The sequence below is a fragment of the Protopterus annectens genome, chromosome 2.part0 (genome assembly GCF_019279795.1).
Source record: "Protopterus annectens isolate FY-2018-M chromosome 2.part0, PAN1.0, whole genome shotgun sequence".
In the NCBI taxonomy this organism is placed as follows: domain Eukaryota; kingdom Metazoa; phylum Chordata; order Ceratodontiformes; family Protopteridae; genus Protopterus; species Protopterus annectens.
Window position 1 is genome coordinate 315335005 of NC_056728.1, and position 9671 is coordinate 315344675.

The following is a 9671-nucleotide window of genomic DNA, read 5'->3' on the forward strand; positions in this document are numbered from 1 at the left end:
CTCTCAGTGGGCTAGGAAGAGTCTGTCCTGGAAGAAGGAACAGAGAAGGCTTCCCTGATATGTAAAAATGCTGTGCCCATCCCTGAAGAAGCTGCTGCTGTCATTAGTAACATGGTTGGCCGACATTTTCCTATCAAAACGAAACAAAGTTAAGCATGTAATTACTCATTCTCAAATTTCCTTAGACAGGAGTAGTTTACTGGTCTGGCTCAGGGTTTAATTCAGGATTTCGATCCTTGTAAAGAAGCTTCTGGTAAAAGAACGTGATACCTGTTTTCCTGAAAAGAGAATCTGAACAGGAAGATGAAGGGAAAGATAGAGGGTTTTCTTCTCAGATTTCCGATTCATACTCAGAGGACAGCTCAGTTTCTGATTCCCCCAATGGGGTTTCTGTTTCTGTGAGAGTATTGCTAGGATATGCCAGTGTTTTCAGTGGGAGAACACAGGTTTCCCAGTCCCTCAGAAAATACTATGAGTTTTTACAGAAGGAATTTCCAGAAACTACACCCCATTCTCCTAATTTGTCAGCCTTAGAGGAAGTGTGTGTTACTGCCTGTACTTTTCTTGATAGCCAGCAGCCCCTAAAAAGATAGATATGATGTATAAAGTTCCTTAGTCTTTTAAGTTTTTATAGGGTCTATATCACATCAGCGAACGCTAAAAATAGTGAACGCTGATATATCGAACTTCAAAGTCTGAAGGCTGAAAACAGCGAAGGAACAGATCAGCAAATTTTTTCTCAGGGACCATTCTCCAGGCTTTGCTGTTTTCTCCAATGTGGTGTGATCTCGGAGTTGGTATATTTAAGTTGGGGAGTGTGGGATGCAAAGCCCCCTACTTAATTTTGACTGTATACTCTTTCTTTTCTGATCAGTGAAGTTTTTCCCTGGGAAAAATACATTCCTTTGCTGTTTTTAGCTTTTGGACTTTGAAGTTCGATATATCAGTGTTCGCTATTTTTAGCGTTCGCTGATGTGATATAGACCCATTTTTATATACTGTTTCAAAATGTGACCCAGTAGCTATAGCTTTAGTTGATCACACAGTTGCTAACTGCTTAGTTAATTCCAATCTTACTCTTTCTGATAAGGATGGGAAAATTATTGGAAAAGATGGTAAAAAAATGTATAATTCTGCAATTTTGATTTTTCAGAATTATGAACTGTCAGGCTCATATGCTAAAGTGTGTTCTGACAAATTGTGAAAGTATGAGGACTGCTTTATCTGCAGTTTCTTCTTATGAGGAAAAATCTGCTTTAAATGATTTAGTTTCTTCTGTTGTCACTACTCATTGTTTGCAGTTTGTGTGTACGACTCTGTTGATACATCTTCCAGGACTATATCCACTAGGACTGTTTTGAGGAGGTTTGCATAGCTGCATTCTCAGAACCTCTGAGATGATGTTAAAATGAGATTTTAAATTCCCCTTTGGATAAAGATTTATTTTTTAGCTCGTTTGCTGCAGAGGTGAACAAAAAGTGTGATGAATGGGTTAAGCTGATCCAGAGACTCTCTAAGATTCTTCAGCCCTCCTTTTCCAAATTTTCTAAGGGATTCTGTAACTCCTCATCCATTTTTGGCAAAAAAAAGCAGAATAAACCGTCTCAATAAAATACAGATAAAAGGCATTTAAGAAGAAATGGCAAGGGGGGTTGAAAAAGAAGCCTCAAACCTCCCAAAACAAAGGACAGTCCAACAAGTCTGAGTGACTATTTATTTACTTATTTGTTTTCTGGGGTAGGGCACTGACCTCCATGGACTTTTTACAGACCCAGCCCAGGACCGGTGTTTGGTTAAATGACTTGCTCAGAGTCACACAGTTAGGCAATGGAGGCTGAGGGAATCAAATCTTGCACAACTGTACCACAGGAACTGCTTATTAACAGCTCCTTAATCCTCTAAGCCAACTGTCAGATTTGAGGAGTCATTATTCAAGAGACCCAGTTACCCCCTTCCTCACCCTGTCCCCTTTTTTCTTCCAAATATTCTGACTCTAATTTTTTTTTCCCTTTGGCAACAGACAGTTTCAGACAAATTGATTCTGAAGCTCATTCATCAAGGTTACAGGCTGCAGTGGGAGGAATTCCTCTTTTCCATGGTGTCATTCCTCATCCTCCATATCAGACCCTTTTGATGTGACATTGTCATTTTCATTCATTCCTCAACTGATGGGTTCAGATCCAACACAGCCAGTTCTTCTAGATCTTCTGATCCAAACTCTTAAGCTCCTCCCTTTACCCACAGTGCCCCACCAGCCTAACATAACTCTAATCTCATTTGCCACCATATTGCTACAGATGTGGATCCTCTCCCAAGCTATTGGTGTCTTTTCAAGGTTAAAAAAGTGAGTCCTTTCAAATGTTTATTCTGATAGGCTATCCTCTGAATTACTGTCACCTTCCTCCCTTTATTACAATAAAGTTCTTCTTTGGTCAAGTCTTCTTTCTTCTGTAACTTTTACCAAGACTCTGTATTTTCTTCCAGTAACATTGTTGGTACTTCGGCTTTCTTCTTTTCCAAAAAAAAAGGCATTATAATTTTTCATATTTGTAGTGATTTTCTTTTTGGGCCTTCCCTTTTTAGAACTAACATACAGGAAGGCTGATAGACTAACTGGCTTAAAGAAATTCATCTCCTTTGGGCACAAAATACCTAATTCAGATGCACACAAGGAATGCATCAGTTGTTTGGGCACTGCCATTTAGATGTAGATTTTTCAGTTTGTGCCACCTTCAGATCCAGGGTACTCACAGACAGGCACAACAAACTGGATCTGAAGGGTCTTCTTCCTTCCCCTTCTTCTTTCTCTGTTCCAGCTGGGGCTCAAACCCTGTCAAAAATCCAACAAAAGGAAGCCCGACTTGGCTCCCAAAGACAAGACTCTAGAAAGAGATTTCTGGACCCTACAACATCTTTGGCTCTTTCCTTAGAGCCACCTCCCAAAATGTCAAAAAAGTTGGGTCCGAAGACTACAGATCCCATTGCTCTGAAAACATAATTGTCTCAGATCTGGTCACCTTTTTGTTTGCCAGATGCAATATTTTCTTGACTCCCTTCCCCATTTTTGTGGGAGAGTCCTCACAAGCACTCGAGGTCACCATCCACTAGCTCCTCACTCAGGTCTTCCAGGAATTTGCCTGAGGCTGAAGTGGATAGGATGATGAGGAAATTCCTCAGAGCTCAAATCCAGATGGGGGTGATTCTGGCTGTGGCTCCCATCGGATCTCTAAGTCTGCCTCTGACTAGTCCTCCTTTACTTTTGCCTTCTCCAATCTGGCCTGTTGTTTCAGGCATCTTGGATCTGAAATCCCTGGGGTATCCTCAACAGATCTAAAGATAGTTCATTCTTCAACTCTGGTCACTTCCCTGACCTGTCCATCTCTGAGCCTTTCAGAGCCAGAACACACTCATAAATGAAAAGTCATCAGTGGATTTGGGGGATGAGGATTAACTCTGAAGTTGCTGGAGCCATCCTGCCCCTTGGATCTTTAGCTGTGGACAGCTTGGGTTTGACTCCATCCTCAGGTTTACAGGGTTTCAGGGTTTGGTGGTGCAGGAAATGTCAGCTCTGCTACCTCTGGCTTCAATTTCCCCTAGGCACTGCGCCTTCAAGATTGTGGAGTGGACTTTCTCTTTACCTAGGAAAAAGGGCATCACTACCCCTGTCGGATCATATCACTGTTGTGAGCCTCAGTCTTCTATTACACTGGGACAGCCAGCCTAATCAAGTTCCAGTCAGTCCCTCAGGACTCTCCTGTCAGTTCTGATACCTCACCAGACCATTCCTCTGATGAGGTCCCTTGGAAGAAAATGTGTAAAAGGAGGCACTCGGATTCCTCTCAGGACTCTCTCACTAAATACACCAGTTTTGATGAATGGGAAAGGTCCCCCAGATCATCACCTGAAGACCTCTCTTTTGGAGACATTCTTGAACTCCTAAGGCAAAAAGGTGGTTGGTCTACCAACAACCCATCCAAAGAGGAGTCTGTGTTCTTGGAGGCTTTTGGGTCTGGCCTGGCTATGTGTTGGCTGACCCCTCTCAGCTGATGAACGTATAGACCTCATTTTACTCCAGGCATGGAAGGGGAGAACCAGATCTTACCCACTATGTCAAGAAGTACTGAGAATGTGGCAATGGACAAATGGCCACTTTCTCATAGCAGTGCACATACCGGGGAAAGCTGTGATTGCAGACAAACTAAGCAGGTCCATTGTGATGCTTCACAGGTGGTCTCTCAATGTCAAAGTGGCAAAGACAATTTTCCATCAATGCAGCCAGCCATACTCCAGCCTTTTCGCTTCTCCCCTCAACAGCAAGTGCAGCATATTCTTTGCCCTGACCCCACCAATGGGGGAATCACCAAGAGATGCTCTATTTCACAACTGGCCCTCTGGTCTTCTTTAAGCTTACTCCTCATTACCTCTTATCCCCAAATTTCTACAGAAAGCATACCGGTTTAGGAGCACAGTGATCCTTATTGCACCTTTTTGGCCTCATTGAATTTGTTTTCCCTTCCTCTGGCCTCATCTTCTACATCCACCCTGGATACTGGATCCCAGTCTCAACCTCCTGTCTAACCCGACAGGTATAACTCATCTGGACATAACAGGCCTCAGACAAACTACATGGTTTCTCCAGTTCCACTGATTGCTAGACAGCCCAGGCTGTCCTCCCAGGTTCATTGTATTTTGTTATCTTCTCAGAAAGCTTCTCCTAGAAAGATTTACAAAAGTAAATGGAAGAGATTTGTGTTCTGGGCCCTTAAGAGGGATCTGGACACCCTTTTCTACCCCTTTACCAGCTGTACTTGACTTTTTAGCTTCAATATTCAATGATGGGACTAGTTGTTGTACTATTAAGGTCCAGTTGACTGCCATTTCAAGCTTCCATCTAGGTAGAAATAATTCTTCCTTAACTTCTTCTGAATTATGCAAATCCTGTCTCAAAGAATTTATTTTACTTAGACCTCCACTGAAGGATCCCACTTCTCCTGGGGATTTAACTATTTTACTTCAAGCTGTGACCCAAGGCCCCTTTGAGCCTTCAACCAGGCCAGACTCTATATTTTGTCTTGGAAAACCATTGTCTTGTCACTGTTACATCAGATAGATGAGTATCTGAACTATATGCTCTATCTTCCAAACATTCTTACCTGGTTTTCCACAAAGTCAGGGTTTCCTTAGAGAAGAGCTTGTCTTTTTTGCCTAAGGTAGCTTCTGAGTCTAATATCAGCCAGGTCAGTAACCTCCTGGTTTTCTTTCGAAATTTATCAAAAAAGGAGAGTACATGTTCCATCCTTTGGATGTACATAGACAATTTTGGTTTTATCTCCATTGAACCAAAGATTTTCAGAAAACTGACCAGTTGTTTGTATCCTTTTCACCTAACAAATTGGGCAAGTCAGTTTCTAAACTTACACTGGCCAAATGGTTAACTGATTGTATCTCCCTTGTCTATAGTAAAATAGGGTTATTCTTGCCTAAGCCTCCTAGAGCTCATTCGATAAGATCTATGGCTGTGTCCTCAGCCTTTTGGGCAATAGCTTCCATATGTTACATTTGTGCAGCTGCAACTTTGTCCGATGCTCATACCTTTATTGCTCATTACAAATTGGATTTGGTTTCTAGGGACAGAGCTGCTTGTGGCTGTGCAGTACTCAAAAATATCATTCCATGAGGACCACCCAAGGCTCATCTAGCTGGGGACTCTGTCCCTTCAATTGAGAAATGAATGAAAATGACAATGTTAGATATAAAGGTTATTTATGCACCATAATGTTACATCTGTGTTGTCCATTTTCATTGTTCCTCAACTTCCTGCCTTCCTAACCCCCTTCCCTTTGCTCCTGGAGAGACCTAAGTGTATAACTTTGGGACTGTTGTTTCTTGTTTGAGCTCCAGCTCTTTTTCCTTATTCTTTTTCTTCTTGAGTTTTCTTAAGGTATTATCCATTGACTCCTATGAACAGCAAACTTGATCTGAGGAATGTTAGGCTGGTGGGGTGTTATGGGTAAAGGGAGGAGCTCCAGAGTTTTCATCTGAAAATCTGGAAGAAGCATCCGAGTCAGATACTAGTCAAATCTGAACTAATCATTTGATGAAGAATGAAAATAGACAACACATATGTAAATTAACTTTTTTCCCTACTGGTTTTTAATCACATGCTGTTCCAAGCAGTGATAGAACCAGTTCCTTCTTCCTAAGTGGGGAAGGGTTTTAATACTAGAATGGTCTTAGTGTCAAAGAAAGAAGATGCTTGGAGACCAGTTCTGGATGTTTCCTTCCTAAATCTGTCTGTGATATTGCCTAAATTCAAAATGATGTCACTTCACAATCTGTTACCTCTTCTTTCTCTTTCAAGTTTCCTCATAACACTAGACTTAAAAGATGTCATCACATCCCTGTCCATCCAGACTTCAGATGTTTCTCAAGGTTTTGTGTGTCTCAATCACATTATCAGTTTTCTGCTTTACCCTTTGGACTATCCACAGCACCACAAGTGTTCACAAAGTGTCTTGCTCTAGTCATAGTTTATTGCAGGTTACAGTGTATCCACATTTTTTTCTACATTTAGATGACTTGATTATCTTTCCAGAGTCTTTTTCAAATTATCAGGAATCTGACTATTGAGTGAGAGATCTGTTACACAAGCTAGGATTCCAGGAGAACATTCAAGTCTTTTTTTACTTCTTCACACAGAATTGTGTTTCTGGTATATTAATTACTCACCCCAGTTCAAAGAGCTTTTCTACCACAGGAAAAAATAGGTCTATATCTAGATCTGTTTGCAAGGTTTTCCAATCAGACTTTAGTTGCTGAGAGGGTATACCTCAGGATTTTGGTTTGCAAGCCCTCTATGAGTCTCAAGATACATCCTGCAATACTCCACATGAGAAAGATACAGTGGTATCTGACGTATCTTTGGTCCTAGCACCAATACATTTTGTCTTTCAAGATCCCCATGTTGGGGATTGTCAGAAGAGAAATCATTTGATACAAAAACAGATATCCTTAGATCAAGGCCTCTCCTTCTTCTGCCCTCTTCCAAAGCAGTCAGTCACCACAGATGCCTCGGACTTTGCCTGGGGACCAGTTTCAGAAAGAATAAAAGTGCAGGGTGTGTGGTGCACCAATGACAGATGCAAGCACATAGATATTTTTATTGCCCTATTCAAGTCACTTAACTCACTAAATCATCTTTGGTTTCATGGATTTCCTCAAGTTGTTACAGACAATAGCACAGTCAAGTGGTACATCAACAAGCAGGGAGAAAGAAGTCATATCCCCTTTTCAGACTTGCCATGTTAGCTTAATATATAGCTTCACAGCACAATCTCACTCTATAGGCATCCTACATTATGTCTGAGCAAAATTTTGTATTAGATAAGCTGAGCAGGACCAGGGCAGACCCTCACAGATGGCAGCTAGATCGGTGGTCTTCCAAGATTCAGTTCATCTCTGGGGAGTTCCTCAAGTAGACATCCTTGCCTCTTCTCTGAAAATTCAACTGGCAAGTTTCTTTTCCAGATATACTCACAAAGAACAGACATGTTTGATGCACTCCTACTTCAGCTGCCTGGATGATAGGATCTTAATTCCTTTTAAGTACCTGTTTATTGATGGCATACAGGAGCTTCTAATGGAGGCAAGAAAATCTTATATTAGCAAATGGAAAAGGTTTTCTAGATGGTGCCAACAACATAGCCAGCACCCATCCAGGACTCATTGTTCTCTGTTTTTACAATATTTGTGTGAGTTACTATTCTATGCCCTTTTTTACTGCCTATCAGGTTCATTTTTTGGCCATTTCAATGCGTCTGGTCAAAATGTTTTTGAAAGGGGTTTTACATAAGAGGCCTCCAAGAAAACCAGTGGCCCCTGTTTGGAATTTTAATTTTGTGTTAGAGAAGATAATTCTTGCTCCATTTGAACAAGCTAACCTGCCTGATTTGAGGATCTTAATATGGAAAACAATTTTAACAATTGCTCTGGCTTCTGCAAGAAGAGTGTCTGGTTTGGTAGCTCTTAAGGTGAGGTGACCCTATCTCATTTTCCAGAGATGGGCTTTATTTGAGAACTAATCCTTTTATGCCTAAAGTGGTATCTGAGTGTACTTTGAGGAGCCAAACTGTCCATCTCCCCATTTTCTTTCCTGAACCTAAAAATGAAAGAGAAAAGATACTATGTACCATGGATGTCCACAGACAGCTCAGGTACTATCTTGACTGAACTAAATCTTTCCGATCTTTGGATCAATTGTTCATTTGTTGTGAAGATAAGAAGAAGGGGCAACCTGTGTCAAAACAGATAGTTTCCAAATGCTTGTCTAAGGCTATTTCCTATTGTTATACTCACCATAACAAAACTATTTCAGGCATGGTCAAGGTCAACTCCACCAGGGCATTGGCTTTATTTATGGCTTTTGGGATTGAGAGTCTAAAATATTCTAGAAGCTGCTACTTGGTCCTCAGTGCATACTTTGACAAAACACTACAAACTTGATTCCTTCCTTAGATGCAGGTCTGAGTTTGCTAGGACCATTCTCCAGGGGCTTCTAGACTCTTCTCCTGCCATCTCCGAAATGTAGTAATCTATGGTAATCTACTCATATAGTTAAGGCTACTGCAGCATTGATCAATATGATGATCACAGTACGGTTGTGTAAGTAAACTTGCCATAACAGTAGCTGTTGGAATTATCACTGCTGCAGTAGCGCAGTAGCCACTTCCTCCATTTCCCTTGTTTTTTTTTTTTGTTTTTTTTTTTGGTGTGTTTCTTTATGCCAGGGTGTGATGTTTATTTTTTTTGTTCCTAGCATTTTCCTTTCAGGGCTTAGCCTCACTCTGTCTGTCTGTTGGCAGGAAAGCTCTGAAGGGCTCGGCATCCAAACTTGTCTTTTAGTCAGCTCAGCTGCAGCTGCCTGACAGTTTGAGCAGACAGAAGATGCCCTGAAGCTTTGGAAACTGGTTGGCTGTTATATCATTTCCAGGCTATAAGCCCCATACCTAAGGCTATTGCAACAGTGATCATTTGAACATCTACTGTTATAAGATTACTTACACAACTGTACTTTCCCTCTCTTTCTGACATGGATGTTCTGTCAGAAGAGCAGGCATTACAGGGGGAGGGTTGTACCTCAAGATTTTTTTACAATCTGAATGTACTGATTTTGATGAAAGTATTGTTTTATATTCCCCCCTTATTCCGTATAACCAAGGCTATCGCAGCAGTGATCATTTAAACATCTACTGTTATGTTACGTTTACTAATATAACTGTACATTCTTTTATGCCTAAAATAGTTTTATTGTTTACTTTAAGCATGCCAGATTATTCATCTTCCAATCCTCTTTCCTGAGTGCAAGAATTAGGAATGAAAAATTCTTCATACTCTGGATGTCCATAGGAAGTTCAGATACTACTTTAGACCTTCAAGAAAGCTAATCATCTGTTTGTCTCATACAAGGGTAAGACAGTGTCAAAGCTGACAATTTCCTGGTGGTTGCCATACTATTGCTTTTTGTTACATTCACCATAATAAGCCATGTCAAAGCAGCGTTAGGGCCCATTCTGCAAGGGCTTTGGCTTCTTTGGTGGTTTTCTGGAAAGAGGTGAACTCTAGAAGTATTCTAGAAGTAGCAACTTGGTCCTCTGTAAACACTTTTACAAAGC

The 9671-nt window shown here is 41.0% G+C and overlaps 1 protein-coding gene across 1 annotated transcript in view; it reads left to right on the top strand.

The window, feature by feature from the left end:
* The window catches only part of CCDC192 (coiled-coil domain containing 192), a 1678242-nt gene that overhangs the window by 612256 nt on the left and 1056315 nt on the right, over positions 1–9671 (top strand). The window lies entirely within an intron of this gene.